Source organism: Euprymna scolopes, chromosome 41 (genome assembly GCF_053919585.1).
Source record: "Euprymna scolopes isolate OS-2025 chromosome 41, ASM5391958v1, whole genome shotgun sequence".
Lineage (NCBI taxonomy): Eukaryota > Metazoa > Mollusca > Cephalopoda > Sepiida > Sepiolidae > Euprymna > Euprymna scolopes.
In genome coordinates, this window is record NC_136522.1 from 63,931,813 (window position 1) to 63,951,557 (window position 19,745).

Sequence of the window (19,745 nt, forward strand, 5' to 3'; positions counted from 1 at the left end):
GATGCAGCGGGCAGCACAACCCATAGCTTCGCTATATCTCACTCCCTATCACAAATTGTTACGTTTCCAACCCGTTTCCCTGACCAGGAAGAACAACACGCATCACTTCTAGATCTGTTTTTGACCACAGTTCCCGATGACTGCATAACGAAGGCCCACAGCCCACTCGGGAACGCTGACCATGCAGTGATAATGGTTGAAATCGCCCTAAACTCTAGACCCAAAACTGAAGAGCCAGTGCTCAAAACAACGAGATATTATAATAAGGCTGACTGGGAAGCCATCAGGGAACTAATTAGAGATGCTCCATGGAAAAATATTTTCTCTCTCCCTGCTGAACAATGTGCAAACGAGACCACTGACTGGTTCAAAACTGCAATCGAAGCGCATGTTCCCATGCGGAAATTTTATAGTAAGCCCCACTCTCCCCAATGGTTTACGTCGACTTGTGCAACTGCCATTACACAAAAGCAGCATGCATACCGTAGGTTTAACCGACATAAGTCCAGTTCAAACAGACTGAAGTATATAGAAGCTAGAAATAACGTTAAGAAAGAAATAGCGACAGCTAAGAGAGAATTTACGGAAACCACTAAAAAGCGCATCGAAGCACAAAAACTAGGAACTCGAGACTTCTGGAAAATCTACAACAGTGTAGTAAATAATGGGCAATCAACAATTCCCCCACTAACCAACAATCACGAGGTTGTCTCCTCAGCAACCGACAAGGCTAACATGCTTGCCAGTCGGTTTGCCTCAAACTCCACACTGGACCCTTTTTTTTTAAATTTTTAGCCTTGCAGTAACATGTCTTCATAGCTCAGGCATTAACGTCAAAGAAAAAAGTAAATCATAAGCTAAACGTTTTGGCTATTACCGATTCCGTACTAAATTCCTGCTTCCAGTACAATTACCGATTCTGATTCCAATATGTATAGTTATAAAACTCAAATGACCTTTTAACGGGTGTTGTAACCCAACATCCGGTTTATGACTTCCGGTTGCGCATGAGTACATAAACAAATAATAAACGCGACAATAAAACGTATTGTTTACACACACACACACACACATAAACACACACACACAAACACACACACACACACACACGCACACATATATATATATATATATATATATATATATATATATATATATATATATATATGTATATTTAAAGAGAGAGAGAGAGGAAGAAATAGTACGACATAGATGGAGAGAAAGAGCGAGCGTATTAATATTTACTGTGTTCTATTTTATTATTGCATCCATATAGGAACCGACATTATTTGTATATTTTAACGCAAAAAGTAATTTGTAATAACAAACGCACATCTTTTAAGATCACATTCATATAACGTTAACGATTTTCATACGCGTACGCTCATTCGTCGATAGGAAAACATTTTCAAACTTTCATCTAATCGCGTCCACCAATCAAATTCAGATTTGTAATCATTTTTTTTTTCTTTTCTTTTTTTTGCGAGGATGGAAATGGAAATTATGTTTTTTGTTCATTGAGACATCTGTCTGGAAATCTGCCGTATAGTTCAAGATGGCGGACCATAATCGACCAAATTGTAATCATTTCATTTTTTTACGCTGGAAATAACACTTGATAGAAGCGGTAATCTTAATACACATCGCGATTGTCTTTTAACTGTCGGAATCGCAGGGAATTGTACTAATTCTGCTCTTGATCTATTCTCGCGTTATCTCTTTTCGCTTTATCGCTCTCTCTCTCTCTCTCTCTCTCTCTCTCTTTCTCGCTCTCTTTCTTTTAACACACATACACACACACGCAAATGAATGCAAAACGCGATAAACCCAGTTTGTTTAAATCGAGTTACCAAGCAATAAAGGGATAACAATGCTAAATCAACACTTTGACAAAAACCTAATTTTAATTGAAAACAAAGAAAAATGATGCTGGTGTGATATTATTTCAAAGATATGACGATGTGCAACACTCTCTTAGAGTAATCATTTCGTAATTTTCCAAATAGTGTTTATCGCGTTTTTGCATCCAATCTCTTTATATCTATACAATAAATAATCCATCCATAACCTTATAACCTTATGAATATAAAAAGCGAGATTTTTAAACAATGTCTTCATAAAAGGAAATTTCTCCTTGCCAAATTGTCTAGAAATAATATAACATAACCCATATACACACAAATACACACTCCTTAGCATAATAAACTCTATATACGATGTACACCTTCTGCACAGCCTCCCCCCATTCATGTTACCGAACCTCCCACCCTTATCAAATTTTAATAAATTAAATTTAATAGATTTAATAATCGGAAAATATAAACTCATTAAAACCGTTTTATTTAAACGGTGTTCAACGAAACGTTCATTTCGATGTATTTTGTTTCGTTCCGACGGACGCTAAAGATTTATATTGGAATAATTCGGCCAAAAAACGGCTGACTCATCATAATTGGAAACCATTGGTATGTCTCGGTAATATATAATGCATAGTTTTTAAATAATATATATATATATATATATATATATATATATATATATATATATATATATATATATATAATTATTATCATATTAATTATAAAACACCTACAGACACTAGTGTTTCACCCTTTCGGGAATCATTAGTGCAGAGAGTTACGATTACAGCCGGTCAGGAGAGTCGATCTCAGCCATGAAACCATCTCTGGCTTCATTAGCAGGAGACAAACCACACAGCCAACGTTAACCGCGATAGATTAAGTTTAAATTTAAACATTTATTATTAAATGTCGATACGTCCGACTATATAAATAGCCTACTGAATCCTCGCAACGATGAAAGGCGAAAAAGTCTGTGTATCTTAAAGTCCATATATAGTTTTACCTAACTATGCTTACGTATCGAAACCTGTCGAAATAAATACTGAAAATATTTACATAAAATTTCATGTAGATGCATTAAATAATGTGTGTGTGTATGTGCGTGTGTGTGTGCATGTGTGTGTGTGGTACTTTGTTTCGTTTTACTAAAATTTCTGAGAAATCAAGGGACCCTCTTCCTGGGGCTAACACTTGATCCCCATATGGGTTATATAGATATTCGAATATTATATTAAAAATTCCCCTTCACCTCTCAAATACGGAGTTGGGTAAAAAATTAAAAATACTATCTCCTTCTCTCCAATTGACTGTTTTTATATATTTTACTCGCTGTGTGTATGTATGTGTGTATGTGTGTGTATGTGTGTATGTATATGTGTATGTATGTGCGTATGTGTGTATATGTGTGTATGTATGCATGTGTATGTGTGTATGCATGTGTATGTATGTGTGCGTATGTGTGTATGTGCGTGTGCGTTTTCTCTTTTTCCAATTTTCTTATCTGTTTGTTCAGGCTGGGAATGCACCCGCTAGCTTATATATTCCAACCGAGAGATCTTTTTAAGATTCTGACCGTCCTTTAAGTGTAATTGTTGAATCTCTCTTTATCTATGTGTTTATCTGTGTGTATGTGTGTATGTGTGTGGTACGGCATAATCCCGTCAGAACCCGTAGTTAAGCAACGATAAGCCTTGCCAATACGAGATGGGTGACCATTTTGGGGACTTCTAGATGCTGTATGTGCTCTCCGCTTATATCAGCATTGCTTTCAGTCGTCCTGGAGTTCTCCCTACCACTGGACTCCAGCAGTGCCAATTCAAGAGAGGTGTGGTTGGGAATTGCACAATCCTTGCCACACAATTACCCACGCACCCGCCCATACAGGGGTGGGGTATCCTTTGTCTTTCGAGACTGAACGGAAGCATCAAAATGTGTTTTTTTTTTATTTTCTTCCTTTGAAGATTGTAACTCTGGGTATGGGGCAGCAAAACCAGCTGCCAATATTGCCCCGCTTTTTATTGAAATCAACCGAGAGCTCTTTTTAGTATCCTCGTTGTTCCCTTAATTGCAAGTGTCTGGATCTCTTTTGCGCTTGGTTCACCAGGAATATTAAGTAGGACTTTACGTTCTTCTTCATAAGCCCTGTAGCACCTATAATAACTGGTATGATTGATATCTCCGTAAGATTCCAGTTTCTTTTCATATCAGACATGAGACCTTGATATTTGGTCTGTTTCTCTCTTTCAGCTCTGTTCAGACCTCCATCATTAGGGACACTCACTTCAACCAAGGTGGACACTCATGACGGTAAAGAGAGCATGAGGAAATAAATGTTGTTGGCATTAATACAAATAACAAGCGATCTTTTTTTTTTTTGCGACTGAAACGGGACAAAACGTGTGTTGGTTCCCGGACAACGCCACAGGTGAAGACATAGGAAGACGGGAGTCATACCATTAAAACAAGCGACCTTTTGTGCTTCCATATGTAGTCACCACCATTCTCAATTCACTTTTGCCACCGATGAATCGTGGCAGTGCATGGGCATCCGGAGCGCACGTTGGCATACGAAGTTCGTTCCAAAAGTAAAGCCTTATGTTTTTTTACTCAAAAAGTTGAAAACCTACGAAGACAATGCACCCGTTTTGTTTTGTTTTTTTTTTGTTTTGATTTTTAATTGTCCTCGTAAGAGTCGTTTATCGTCTAAACGTGGCCATTTGACTTTATTTTGTGACTTTAGTGGTGCGGCTTTCTATTTACGCAGGCCCCGCTCGAGTAGATTAATATCCGTGATCGTCTGTTCTTTTGCGGGGCAATATCTTTAATTCTCGAGATTCCTCCGGTGCCATTGGCGGTCCCACTGCAAACTGTCACAGGTTTTACCTTGATGAGGTGACAGAATGCCGTGAATCTGTTCTTACATGTCTTTCCATAATAGATGTCAGCCTTTTACGAAAGAAAAATAACGACGTTGGGATATGGATGAGTTTGTAATATCGTTAATTGGATGAATCTTTTGCATGGATGATAGAATAAATGGTAAAGGAGGGGGAGAAGAGAAATAGCTGGGGAAATGACGTGCCGGAAGTGACGTGGCGGAAATAAACCAAAATTATTATTTTTTTTTTTTTAAACAGACAATAAGAATTGAACAGAGGAAATAAGGGAAGGAATGAGAAAGGGGTTGAATAAAGGAGGAAAGACTTTAAAGGAATGGAAATCAGAAATATTGGAATACTTAAGAAATTTTTTTTTTCGAAATGTAGTTAAACGAATGAATAATGAAATAATGTTTTTTTCGTAAAAATTGAAGAACGAATAGAAAATATTAGTTTTAAGAACCAGAAAAAGAATAAAAGGAATGAACTTGAATGGAGAAACTACTACTGCTACTACTATTACCACTACAACTACTATGAATAAGGAGAACTCGAAAAATAATAATACAAAGTAGAAGAATAGGAAGACGAAGACGACATAATAAGAATATATTATTTAATTGGAATTCATTATCGAGATGAGTATCATTTATTCATTTATTTATTGCGGACTATTATCCTCATCTTTTCTTAATTGTTTCACGACGTTTCTGCCAACTTTTCCTCGATTACGATATCTGTAATTTTAACACCATCTGACTAAGACATTTAGTTTTATTTTTTATGAAACTGCAAATTTCAAACAATCTTTATTCATGAAAAATAATGTCTTTTAAATGTTGCCCATTTTAAGCTTCGCATATATTTCCAAAACATTATTCATTGCCGATTGCAGAATATCTGGATTGCGACTTAACTACCTTATTTTGTTTTTTGTTTGATTGGAATTCATTATTGAGATGAATATTATTTATTAATTTTATTTATTGCGGACTATTATCCTACTCTTTCTTAGTTGTTTCATGACGTTTCGGCCAACTATTCGACGGACCTTCGTCAGGCGGTAACCGTGACGGATAGAAACTCTGAATCTCCTGACTGCATTCACTGCAATTACTGCCTTCCATAGTTGTTGTCGTCTCACCACGTTTTTGGCCAAGTAAGCTTCTAGCCGGTTTTGGGCAGGATTGAAACCGCTATCTTCAGACAATTCTCACCTGGAATCGTAGAGATTCAACGTCGTGAAACAACTAAAAAAGACGAGGATAATAGTCTGAAATAAATAAAATTAATAAATAATACTCACCTCAATGAATTCCAATTAAAAATAATATATACCATTCGGTACGGACGCGACCATGGAAGATCAAACAATAAATAAATGTGGATTTATAAGACCAAAACATTCAACCTTGATCGCCCCTTCAGGGCCCGTGGCGCAGCTGTAAGGGACGTTGAATCTCTACGGTTCCAGGTGAGAATTGTATGAAGATAGCGATTTAATGAATCTTGCTTTCCGAGCTGTTGGAAAACTGCTTCTGTGGTACCAGTATTCAAGAATTCTGGCGAAAGAACTGACCCATTAAATTATCGCCCTATTAGCCTCCTCCCACTTTTTGCCAAAATATTTGAGACCTTAATTAACCATGCTCTAGTCCAGCACCTTACAGATGCTAAACTTCTGACCGACCGTCAATATGGATTTAGACAAGCCCGTTCCACGGCAGACATCCTCACTGTAATCTCTGAACGCATATACCATTCACTGGACAAAGCGGGAGAGGGAAGAGCGGTAGCTCTAGATATATCTAAGGCTTTTGACAGGGTATGGCATGAGGGTCTCCTCAGGAAGATTAGATCTTACGGTATCACTGGTAGAATACTTAACGTAATTAAATCCTTCTTAGATAAGAGAAAAATCCAGGTTGTCCTCGACGGTCGTACATCTAAACAATATGATATAAATGCGGGAGTGCCCCAAGGATCTATCCTGGGACCTCTGCTGTTCCTGATATTCATAAATGACCTCCCCGACAAGATTGCCTCTGAGATGGGGATATATGCTGATGACACCACACTCTATAGCAGGCACGACAGGAAAACAAACGAACATATATCTAAAGTAATGGCAGAAACACTAGAGGATGACCTCCAATCAGTAGTGGAATGGGGACAAAAATGGATGGTCACGTTCAATGCCACCAAGACAAAACTGGTTTCATTCAATAATTACAAGAAACCTTCTCTACCACCTATAGCAATGGCCAACGACTCTTTATCTGAGAGTACGTCTCTCAAGCTCCTTGGCCTAACGTTCACTGGAAACATGAGTTGGAACAGTTACATCGAGGGCATTGCCAGGGCCGCTGCAAGGAAGGTGGGCTCTCTCTACCGTGCTAGAAAACTTTTAACACCCGAAAGTATCCTGTACCTCTATAAGGCCACTATTCGCCCATGTATGGAGTATTGCTGTCATATTTGGGCCGGTGCATCGGCTACTAGTCTCTCGCTCCTTGACAGGGTTCAAAAGAGAGTCGCAAATCTGATAGGCCCTAAACTGGCATCAAAACTTCAGCCTCTGTCCCATCGCCGAAACGTTGCATCCCTCTGCCTGTTCTACAAGTATTATAATGGTGAATGCTCTGAAGAACTGCAAGCACTTGTGCCCCCACGACGTGAACACCCTCGACAGACCCGACAAGCTGCAAAATCCCACCCCCACACTGTAGAGATCCCTAGATGTAAAAGATCCTTCTACTACAGTAGTTTCTTCCCCAGAACTGCTAGACTTTGGAATTCCATTCCGGGTCACTGCTTCCCCAACTGTACTGATATGCATAAGTTCAAGTGCAACGTGAACCAACATCTCGCTGCCCTAATCCCTACATAGTACCCCAGTAGATGTTTCCCCTGATAGTAGCCCCCTACACCAAAGTGGCAATGTGCCTTGTTTGGGGTGGAAATGTAATAATAAAAAATAATAAAAAAAAAAATTTCAATCCTACCCAAAGCCGGCCAGAGTTTTAATTGAAGGCAGTAATTGCAGTGAATGCAGTCAGGAGATTCAGAGTTCCTATCCCGTCGCGGTTATCACCTGACGAAGGCCAGAGGAATAGTTGGCCGAAACGTCGTGAAGCAACTAAGAAATTGATGAGGATAATAGTCTTCAATAAATAAAAATTAATAAAATAATAATAATAATAATAATAATAATAATAATAATAGTAAGGTAGAAAAATAAGAAAACAAAGAAGAAAAAGAAGAAAAAGATAAAGAAAAATAACGAGAGTAGTAGTTGTAGTAGTAGTTGTAGTAGTAGTAGTGCCAATAAAAAAATAAATGAAAAATAAAAAACTATACAAAGAAGAAAAAGAAGAAAAAGATAAAGAAAAATAACGAGAGTAGTAGTTGTAGTAGTAGTTGTAGTAGTAGTAGTGCCAATAAAAAAATAAATGAAAAATAAAAAAATATACAAAGAAGAAAAAGAAGAAAAAGATAAAGAAAAATAACGAGAGTAGTAGTTGCAGTAGTAGTTGTAGTAGTAGTAGTGCCAATAAAAAAATAAATGAAAAATAAAGAAATATACAAAGAAGAAAAAGAAGAAAAAGATAAAGAAAAATAACGAGAGTAGTAGTTGTAGTAGTAGTTGTAGTAGTAGTAGTAGTGCCAATAAAAAAATAAATGAAAAATAAAAAAATATACAAAGAAGAAAAAGAAGAAAAAGATAAAGAAAAATAACGAGAGTAGTAGTTGTAGTAGTTGTTGTAGTAGTAGTAGTAGTAGTAGTAGTAGTAGTAGTAGTAGTAGTGCCAATAAAAAAATAAATGAAAAATAAAAAAAATATACAAAGAAGAAAAAGAAGAAAAAGATAAAGAAAAATAACGAGAGTAGTAGTTGTAGTAGTAGTTGTAGTAGTAGTAGTAGTAGTGCCAATAAAAAAATAAATGAAAAATAAAAAATATACAAAGAAGAAAAAGAAGAAAAAGATAAAGAAAAATAACGAGAGTAGTAGTTGTAGTAGTAGTTGTAGTAGTAGTTGTAGTAGTAGTAGTAGTAGTGCCAATAAAAAAATAAATGAAAAATAAAAAAAATATACACAGAAGAAAAAGAAGAAAAAAATGATTAAAAAAAACAAAAAGAAAGACAAGAACATAAATAAAGATACAACATTTTATCATAATTACCACCAATGGAAACTTTTATTTTTTTCAATAATAAAAAAATATATATCATTAAAACACTACCGTGTTTGATTATATGGTTAAGTAGCAGTTTTATTCATTTACCACTGGTTTAAAGCTTCACCGCTCACTCATTATTTTACCAAATTTACAAACAATTGTTATAGTTTATAAATCAGCTTCTCAGCTATATTGCAAAATATAACTTTTTTTTCAATTTTCGTTCAGTAAAACAAAAGTTATGATATGTAGTAGAGAATAAGAAGGCTATCACAATGCAAGGAATGAGATATAGTCGTTGTTATTGGAAGAAGACATAAGTAAGACACTTGTATTTAATACAACTGAATAAATATATGAATATATAGACATATATGTATGTACTTATCGATTTGTAAATCGCCACTTGTCTTCGTCTTCTTCCAACAACAACGACTATATCTCATTCCTCGCATTGTGATAGCCTTCTAATTCTCTACTACATACCTATACCACACAATGATTCAAGCAAACTACATATCAAATCTAAAAGTTATGATGAATTTACTGATGTTCAAAATCGTAAAAAAAAACGTAAGGAGATGAGCAACGTTTTTTGTGACTGGTTTCCACAGCAACCACGTCGCTTCAGCGACTACTGTCACTACCAATTAACCGCTCTCGCGAAGAGAGAAGTAAGAAGTGAAACAAAATGAATGAAAGAATGAAAGAGAGATAATTAGGGGGAGATTTTATTGAAAGCAGACGAGTGCCGTACATTGTTATTACGCTAATCGTTTGAAAATAAGAAAGCGTTTTTTTAAACTATACTAGACTGGACTAGTGCTTAGGAGTGCTGAAGAAAAATAAATATGTTTTATTTTTAGGGTCTTCCGTAACTTTAGGCACTGTCTTCCTTAGTACTGTATTTGTAAAATTGTTAAAATTAATAAGGCTGATCGTTTGCAAAATAGAAAGAGTTTTTAAAAACTATACTAGACTGGACTAGTGCTTAGGAGTGCTGGAGAAAAATAAATATGTTTTATTGTAAGGGTCTTCCGTAACTTTAGGCACTGTCTTCCTTAGTACTGTATTTGTAAAATTGTTAAAATTAATAAGGCTGATCGTTTGCAAAATAGAAAGAGTTTTTAAAAACTATACTAGACTGGACTAGTGCTTAGGAGTGCTGGAGAAAAATAAATATGTTTTATTGTAACGGTCTTCCGTAACTTTAGGCACTGTCTTCCTTAGTACTGTATTTGTAAAATTGTTAAAATTAATAAGGCTGATCGTTTGCAAAATAGAAAGAGTTTTTAAAAACTATACTAGACTGGACTAGTGCTTAGGAGTGCTGGAGAAAAATAAATATGTTTTATTGTAACGGTCTTCCGTAACTTTAGGCACTGTATTCCTTAGTACTGTATTTGTAAAATTGTTAAAATTAATAAGGCTGATCGTTTGCAAAATAGAAAGAGTTTTTAAAAACTATACTAGACTGGACTAGTGCTTAGGAGTGCTGGAGAAAAATAAATATGTTTTATTGTAACGGTCTTCCGTAACTTTAGGCACTGTCTTCCTTAGTACTGTATTTGTAAAATTGTTAAAATTAATAAGGCTGATCGTTTGCAAAATAGAAAGAGTTTTTAAAAACTATACTAGACTGGACTAGTGCTTAGGAGTGCTGGAGAAAAATAAATATGTTTTATTGTAAGGGTCTTCCGTAACTTTAGGCACTGTCTTCCTTAGTACTGTATTTGTAAAATTGTTAAAATTAATAAGGCTGATCGTTTGCAAAATAGAAAGAGTTTTTAAAAACTATACTAGACTGGACTAGTGCTTAGGAGTGCTGGAGAAAAATAAATATGTTTTATTGTAACGGTCTTCCGTAACTTTAGGCACTGTATTCCTTAGTACTGTATTTGTAAAATTGTTAAAATTAATAAGGCTGATCGTTTGCAAAATAGAAAGAGTTTTTAAAAACTATACTAGACTGGACTAGTGCTTAGGAGTGCTGGAGAAAAATAAATATGTTTTATTGTAAGGGTCTTCCGTAACTTAAGGCACTGTCTTCCTTAGTACTGTATTTGTAAAATTGTTAAAATTAATAAGGCTGATCGTTTGCAAAATAGAAAGAGTTTTTAAAAACTATACTAGACTGGACTAGTGCTTAGGAGTGCTGGAGAAAAATAAATATGTTTTATTGTAAGGGTCTTCCGTAACTTTAGGCACTGTCTTCCTTAGTACTGTATTTGTAAAATTGTTAAAATTAATAAGGCTGATCGTTTGCAAAATAGAAATAGTTTTTAAAAACTATACTAGACTGGACTAGTGCTTAGGAGTGCTGGAGAAAAATAAATATGTTTTATTGTAAGGGTCTTCCGTAACTTTAGGCACTGTCTTCCTTAGTACTGTATTTGTAAAATTGTTAAAATTAATAAGGCTGATCGTTTGCAAAATAGAAAGAGTTTTTAAAAACTATACTAGACTGGACTAGTGCTTAGGAGTGCTGGAGAAAAATAAATATGTTTTATTGTAAGGGTCTTCCGTAACTTTAGGCACTGTCTTCCTTAGTACTGTATTTGTAAAATTGTTAAAATTAATAAGGCTGATCGTTTGCAAAATAGAAATAGTTTTTAAAAACTATACTAGACTGGACTAGTGCTTAGGAGTGCTGGAGAAAAATAAATATGTTTTATTGTAAGGGTCTTCCGTAACTTTAGGCACTGTCTTCCTTAGTACTGTATTTGTAAAATTGTTAAAATTAATAAGGCTGATCGTTTGCAAAATAGAAAGAGTTTTTAAAAACTATACTAGACTGGACTAGTGCTTAGGAGTGCTGGAGAAAAATAAATATGTTTTATTGTAAGGGTCTTCCGTAACTTTAGGCACTGTCTTCCTTAGTACTGTATTTGTAAAATTGTTAAAATTAATAAGGCTGATCGTTTGCAAAATAGAAAGAGTTTTTAAAAACTATACTAGACTGGACTAGTGCTTAGGAGTGCTGGAGAAAAATAAATATGTTTTATTGTAAGGGTCTTCCGTAACTTTAGGCACTGTCTTCCTTAGTACTGTATTTGTAAAATTGTTAAAATTAATAAGGCTGATCGTTTGCAAAATAGAAAGAGTTTTTAAAAACTATACTAGACTGGACTAGTGCTTAGGAGTGCTGGAGAAAAATAAATATGTTTTATTGTAAGGGTCTTCCGTAACTTTAGGCACTGTCTTCCTTAGTACTGTATTTGTAAAATTGTTAAAATTAATAAGGCTGATCGTTTGCAAAATAGAAAGAGTTTTTAAAAACTATACTAGACTGGACTAGTGCTTAGGAGTGCTGGAGAAAAATAAATATGTTTTATTGTAAGGGTCTTCCGTAACTTTAGGCACTGTCTTCCTTAGTACTGTATTTGTAAAATTGTTAAAATTAATAAGGCTGATCGTTTGCAAAATAGAAAGAGTTTTTAAAAACTATACTAGACTGGACTAGTGCTTAGGAGTGCTGGAGAAAAATAAATATGTTTTATTGTAACGGTCTTCCGTAACTTTAGGCACTGTCTTCCTTAGTACTGTATTTGTAAAATTGTTAAAATTAATAAGGCTGATCGTTTGCAAAATAGAAAGAGTTTTTAAAAACTATACTAGACTGGACTAGTGCTTAGGAGTGCTGGAGAAAAATAAATATGTTTTATTGTAACGGTCTTCCGTAACTTTAGGCACTGTATTCCTTAGTACTGTATTTGTAAAATTGTTAAAATTAATAAGGCTGATCGTTTGCAAAATAGAAAGAGTTTTTAAAAACTATACTAGACTGGACTAGTGCTTAGGAGTGCTGGAGAAAAATAAATATGTTTTATTGTAACGGTCTTCCGTAACTTTAGGCACTGTCTTCCTTAGTACTGTATTTGTAAAATTGTTAAAATTAATAAGGCTGATCGTTTGCAAAATAGAAAGAGTTTTTAAAAACTATACTAGACTGGACTAGTGCTTAGGAGTGCTGGAGAAAAATAAATATGTTTTATTGTAACGGTCTTCCGTAACTTTAGGCACTGTCTTCCTTAGTACTGTATTTGTAAAATTGTTAAAATTAATAAGGCTGATCGTTTGCAAAATAGAAAGAGTTTTTAAAAACTATACTAGACTGGACTAGTGCTTAGGAGTGCTGGAGAAAAATAAATATGTTTTATTGTAACGGTCTTCCGTAACTTTAGGCACTGTATTCCTTAGTACTGTATTTGTAAAATTGTTAAAATTAATAAGGCTGATCGTTTGCAAAATAGAAAGAGTTTTTAAAAACTATACTAGACTGGACTAGTGCTTAGGAGTGCTGGAGAAAAATAAATATGTTTTATTGTAAGGGTCTTCCGTAACTTAAGGCACTGTCTTCCTTAGTACTGTATTTGTAAAATTGTTAAAATTAATAAGGCTGATCGTTTGCAAAATAGAAAGAGTTTTTAAAAACTATACTAGACTGGACTAGTGCTTAGGAGTGCTGGAGAAAAATAAATATGTTTTATTGTAAGGGTCTTCCGTAACTTTAGGCACTGTCTTCCTTAGTACTGTATTTGTAAAATTGTTAAAATTAATAAGGCTGATCGTTTGCAAAATAGAAATAGTTTTTAAAAACTATACTAGACTGGACTAGTGCTTAGGAGTGCTGGAGAAAAATAAATATGTTTTATTGTAAGGGTCTTCCGTAACTTTAGGCACTGTCTTCCTTAGTACTGTATTTGTAAAATTGTTAAAATTAATAAGGCTGATCGTTTGCAAAATAGAAAGAGTTTTTAAAAACTATACTAGACTGGACTAGTGCTTAGGAGTGCTGGAGAAAAATAAATATGTTTTATTGTAAGGGTCTTCCGTAACTTTAGGCACTGTCTTCCTTAGTACTGTATTTGTAAAATTGTTAAAATTAATAAGGCTGATCGTTTGCAAAATAGAAATAGTTTTTAAAAACTATACTAGACTGGACTAGTGCTTAGGAGTGCTGGAGAAAAATAAATATGTTTTATTGTAAGGGTCTTCCGTAACTTTAGGCACTGTCTTCCTAAGTACTGTATTTGTAAAATTGTTAAAATTAATAAGGCTGATCGTTTGCAAAATAGAAAGAGTTTTTAAAAACTATACTAGACTGGACTAGTGCTTAGGAGTGCTGGAGAAAAATAAATATGTTTTATTGTAAGGGTCTTCCGTAACTTTAGGCACTGTCTTCCTTAGTACTGTATTTGTAAAATTGTTAAAATTAATAAGGCTGATCGTTTGCAAAATAGAAATAGTTTTTAAAAACTATACTAGACTGGACTAGTGCTTAGGAGTGCTGGAGAAAAATAAATATGTTTTATTGTAAGGGTCTTCCGTAACTTTAGGCACTGTCTTCCTTAGTACTGTATTTGTAAAATTGTTAAAATTAATAAGGCTGATCGTTTGCAAAATAGAAATAGTTTTTAAAAACTATACTAGACTGGACTAGTGCTTAGGAGTGCTGAAGAAAAATAAATATGTTTTATTGTAAGGGTCTTCCGTAACTTTAGGCACTGTCTTCCTTAGTACTGTATTTGTAAAATTGTTAAAATTAATAAGGCAGATCGTTTGCAAAATAGAAAGAGTTTTTAAAAACTATACTAGACTGGACTAGTGCTTAGGAGTGCTGGAGAAAAATAAATATGTTTTATTGTAAGGGTCTTCCGTAACTTAAGGCACTGTCTTCCTTAGTACTGTATTTGTAAAATTGTTAAAATTAATAAGGCAGATCGTTTGCAAAATAGAAAGAGTTTTTAAAAACTATACTAGACTGGACTAGTGCTTAGGAGTGCTGGAGAAAAATAAATATGTTTTATTGTAAGGGTCTTCCGTAACTTTAGGCACTGTCTTCCTTAGTACTGTATTTGTAAAATTGTTAAAATTAATAAGGCTGATCGTTTGCAAAATAGAAATAGTTTTTAAAAACTATACTAGACTGGACTAGTGCTTAGGAGTGCTGGAGAAAAATAAATATGTTTTATTGTAAGGGTCTTCCGTAACTTTAGGCACTGTCTTCCTTAGTACTGTATTTGTAAAATTGTTAAAATTAATAAGGCTGATCGTTTGCAAAATAGAAATAGTTTTTAAAAACTATACTAGACTGGACTAGTGCTTAGGAGTGCTGGAGAAAAATAAATATGTTTTATTGTAAGGGTCTTCCGTAACTTTAGGCACTGTCTTCCTTAGTACTGTATTTGTAAAATTGTTAAAATTAATAAGGCTGATCGTTTGCAATCTAGAAAGAGTTTTTAAAAACTATACTAGACTGGACTAGTGCTTAGGAGTGCTGGAGAAAAATAAATATGTTTTATTGTAACGGTCTTCCGTAACTTTAGGCACTGTCTTCCTTAGTACTGTATTTGTAAAATTGTTAAAATTAATAAGGCTGATCGTTTGCAAAATAGAAAGAGTTTTTAAAAACTATACTAGACTGGACTAGTGCTTAGGAGTGCTGGAGAAAAATAAATATGTTTTATTGTAACGGTCTTCCGTAACTTTAGGCACTGTATTCCTTAGTACTGTATTTGTAAAATTGTTAAAATTAATAAGGCTGATCGTTTGCAAAATAGAAAGAGTTTTTAAAAACTATACTAGACTGGACTAGTGCTTAGGAGTGCTGGAGAAAAATAAATATGTTTTATTGTAAGGGTCTTCCGTAACTTTAGGCACTGTCTTCCTTAGTACTGTATTTGTAAAATTGTTAAAATTAATAAGGCTGATCGTTTGCAAAATAGAAAGAGTTTTTAAAAACTATACTAGACTGGACTAGTGCTTAGGAGTGCTGGAGAAAAATAAATATGTTTTATTGTAAGGGTCTTCCGTAACTTTAGGCACTGTCTTCCTTAGTACTGTATTTGTAAAATTGTTAAAATTAATAAGGCTGATCGTTTGCAAAATAGAAAGAGTTTTTAAAAACTATACTAGACTGGACTAGTGCTTAGGAGTGCTGGAGAAAAATAAATATGTTTTATTGTAAGGGTCTTCCGTAACTTAAGGCACTGTCTTCCTTAGTACTGTATTTGTAAAATTGTTAAAATTAATAAGGCTGATCGTTTGCAAAATAGAAAGAGTTTTTAAAAACTATACTAGACTGGACTAGTGCTTAGGAGTGCTGGAGAAAAATAAATATGTTTTATTGTAAGGGTCTTCCGTAACTTTAGGCACTGTCTTCCTTAGTACTGTATTTGTAAAATTGTTAAAATTAATAAGGCAGATCGTTTGCAAAATAGAAAGAGTTTTTAAAAACTATACTAGACTGGACTAGTGCTTAGGAGTGCTGGAGAAAAATAAATATGTTTTATTGTAAGGGTCTTCCGTAACTTTAGGCACTGTCTTCCTTAGTACTGTATTTGTAAAATTGTTAAAATTAATAAGGCTGATCGTTTGCAAAATAGAAATAGTTTTTAAAAACTATACTAGACTGGACTAGTGCTTAGGAGTGCTGGAGAAAAATAAATATGTTTTATTGTAAGGGTCTTCCGTAACTTTAGGCACTGTCTTCCTTAGTACTGTATTTGTAAAATTGTTAAAATTAATAAGGCTGATCGTTTGCAAAATAGAAAGAGTTTTTAAAAACTATACTAGACTGGACTAGTGCTTAGGAGTGCTGGAGAAAAATAAATATGTTTTATTGTAAGGGTCTTCCGTAACTTTAGGCACTGTCTTCCTTAGTACTGTATTTGTAAAATTGTTAAAATTAATAAGGCTGATCGTTTGCAAAATAGAAAGAGTTTTTAAAAACTATACTAGACTGGACTAGTACTCAGAAGTGCTGGAGAAAAATAAATATATTTTATTGTTAGGGTTTTCCATATTTAAACGTAACATGAACCAATGTTTTGGTTCGTAATCGGAATTGGAAAAATTATCAAAATCAATATGGTTCATCGTTTTAAAAATAGAATTGACTAAACATTAATAGACAGGACTAGGGTTTTAAAAAGAGAAATGGTTTTAAAAAATACTGGACTACTGTTAAAAAAGTGCCGGAGAAAAACAATTTGTTTTATTGTTAGGGTCTTCCGTATTTAAACAAAACTGGAGCCAATGTTTTGGTTCGTAATCTATTTGTAATTTGTAAAATTATTAAAAATCAAGAAGATTCATCGTTTTAAAAAGTGAAAGAGTTTTAAAAATTACTAGAATGGAGTAATTTTAAGGAGTGCTGGAGAAAAACAATTTGCTTTATTTTTAGGGTCTTCCATATTTGAACGTAACTTGAGCCAATATTTTTGTTTGTAATCTATTTGTAATTTGTAAATGTTTTTAAAATCTAGAAGATTCATCGTTTTAAAAAGAGAAAGAGTTTAAAAATTACTAGACTGGATTAATGTTAAGGAGTGCTGGAGAAAAAACAAGTTGCTTTATTTTTAGGGTCTTCCATATTTGAACGTAACTTGAGCCAACGTTTTGGTTTGTAATATATTTGTAATTTATAAAATTATTAAAAATCTAGAAGATTCATCGTTTTAAAAAGAGAAAGAGTTTAAAAATTACTAGACTGGCCTAATGTTAAGGAGTGCTGGAGAAAAACACTTTATTTTCTTTATTTTTAAGGTCTTCCATATTTTAACGTAACTTGAGCCAGTGTTTTGGTTTGTAATATATTTGTAATTTGTAAAATTATTAAAACTCAAGAAGATTCATCGTTTAAAAAGGGGAAAGAGTTTTACAAACTACTAGACTGGACTAATGTTAAGGAGTGCTGGAGAAAAAAAAACAATTTGTTTTATTATTAGGATGTTCCATAACTAAACGTAACTTGAGGGAATGTTTTCCTTCGCATTGTATTTATAATTTATAAAATTGTTAAAAGAAATAAAACTAATCGTTTTAAAAGGGAAAGAAATAAAATAAATTAAAAGACTGGGCTAGGGTTAAGAAGTGGTGGAGAAAAATGGATGTTTTATTTATTAGTGTCTTCCGTAGCTAAACGTACCTTAATGCTAATTTTTTTGCTTCGTAATATATTTGTAATTTGTAAAATTGCTAAATCAATAAGGCACATCGTTTTAAAAAGAAAAAAAGGGATTAAAAATGAAAAGAAAAGGCCAAAGGAAATGAGATTGGAAAGGGGCAATAAACTCTTATCATGCCGCCAGGTTGCCTATTCCAAACATCTCATTAAAACGCAAAGATTTATGGACACTTTGCTCAAAGAGGTGTTGGGAATCTCACGCGATTAATAGCAACTTCGAATCCAATGATCAGCTTTAAGGGAAATTTATCAAACCTTAGGGAAATCGATTATTTTATATATATATATATATATATATATATATATATATATATATATATATATAGAGAGAGAGAGAGAGAGAGAGAGAGAGAGAGAATGTAAAACTGGTAATTAGTAAAAACCCGAGGAGAGTGCTCAATACTATTGCAGAGCAAAATATGTGTTTTCTTTTTTATTACCGTTTTATCTGTTTGGTTACATATGTTTCGGATGTTGGACAATGTTTACGATCCAACAGCCTCGTCAGACATTACAGAAATGGTTGTTAGTATTTAGAAGAAGTGTTTTAGAGGAAATACGAGAAAAAAAGGGGGAGTAAGAGAAATAAGGAGGAGGGAGACGGGTATCGAATATATATATATATATATATATATATATGTTCAAATTTTATATAAAAAGAATAACTTTCCGAATAAAAATTTGTTGTTTGAATCAAAGAATACAATGTTTAAATTGATGTCCTTAATCCATGGGTTTCCAATATTAGTACATCTCCTCAGAGGAAAAAATTATATCAAACTACTAATATTGGTTCACAATTATTTTGCTAAATAGCACATACAGGGGAAATATTAAAGATGAACTGCCTTTAAGTTACGAAGAGAAATGGGAAAGAGTGCTTAGAGCATAAAAAGGATACGATAATTGGTATCCAAATGCAGAATTAATCGTTGAAAAAGAATTAAATTTAATTTTCCTGGATATTTATGTGTAACCAATCAAAATGATAAATATATAACAACAATAATTCAATAATTAGGGTTTGTGGCCTTTGATAAAAGCGTTGGTTGAGTTTGAATAAAATAAATACGTATTAGATACGTTTGAAGTCAAAAGTAACGCATTATTACAAAATAAACAGATATTATTGACTAGCGGTACCTGTGGAAACTAAGTTGAATATACACACACGTATATATATATATATATATATATATATATATATATATATATATATATATATATATATATATATATATATATATATATAGTAAGTTATAAAATGTATATGGCGATTAAGCTACACTGAATATTCCGCGTTTCATCCACTCTAGGATTCTTCAGGCTTATGCGCATAAGCCTGAAGAATCCTAGAGTGGATGAAACGCGGAATATTCAGTGTAGCTTAATCGCCATATATATTTTATAATTTACTAACTAGCTCTACCTACGTATTGAGCACTTTTGAAGTAAATACTTAAAGTTTATGCATAAATCTATACTTTCGTATATTGATTTTATGTGAGTAAATTAAGTAGTTATATATATATATATATATATACATATATATATATATGATTAGTTCATTTAATCACATAAATAATAATACGAAGATATAATTTTATGCATAAATATTTCAGTATTTACTTCAACAGTGCTCAATACAGACCACATTATTATTATTCATTTATGTATTAAACATTTCAATATTTTATTCAGATATTTATAAATATTTTTTTCGTGCATAAAAATATTAAACATTCCAAAGTCACAGGCGAATCGACTTAATACACATTTATATTGTTTTGTTTTTTCACTTGATTTGCATTACTTTATTATAATGTCTTACACGTGTTTCATTAAATGGCAT

The 19,745-nt window shown here is 33.2% G+C and overlaps 1 protein-coding gene across 2 annotated transcripts in view; it reads left to right on the top strand.

Annotated features, from left to right (window-relative positions):
- Positions 1–19,745, top strand: part of LOC145266554 (uncharacterized) — a 132,213-nt gene that overhangs the window by 60,208 nt on the left and 52,260 nt on the right. The window contains exon 2 of one of the 2 annotated variants that reach the window (XM_080122338.1): positions 4,110–4,169. The exons of the other annotated variant lie outside the window; for it this stretch is intronic. The gene's annotated coding sequence lies outside the window, so the exon portion shown is untranslated. The remainder of the gene's footprint in view (positions 1–4,109; positions 4,170–19,745) is intronic. 2 annotated transcript variants of the gene reach the window in all.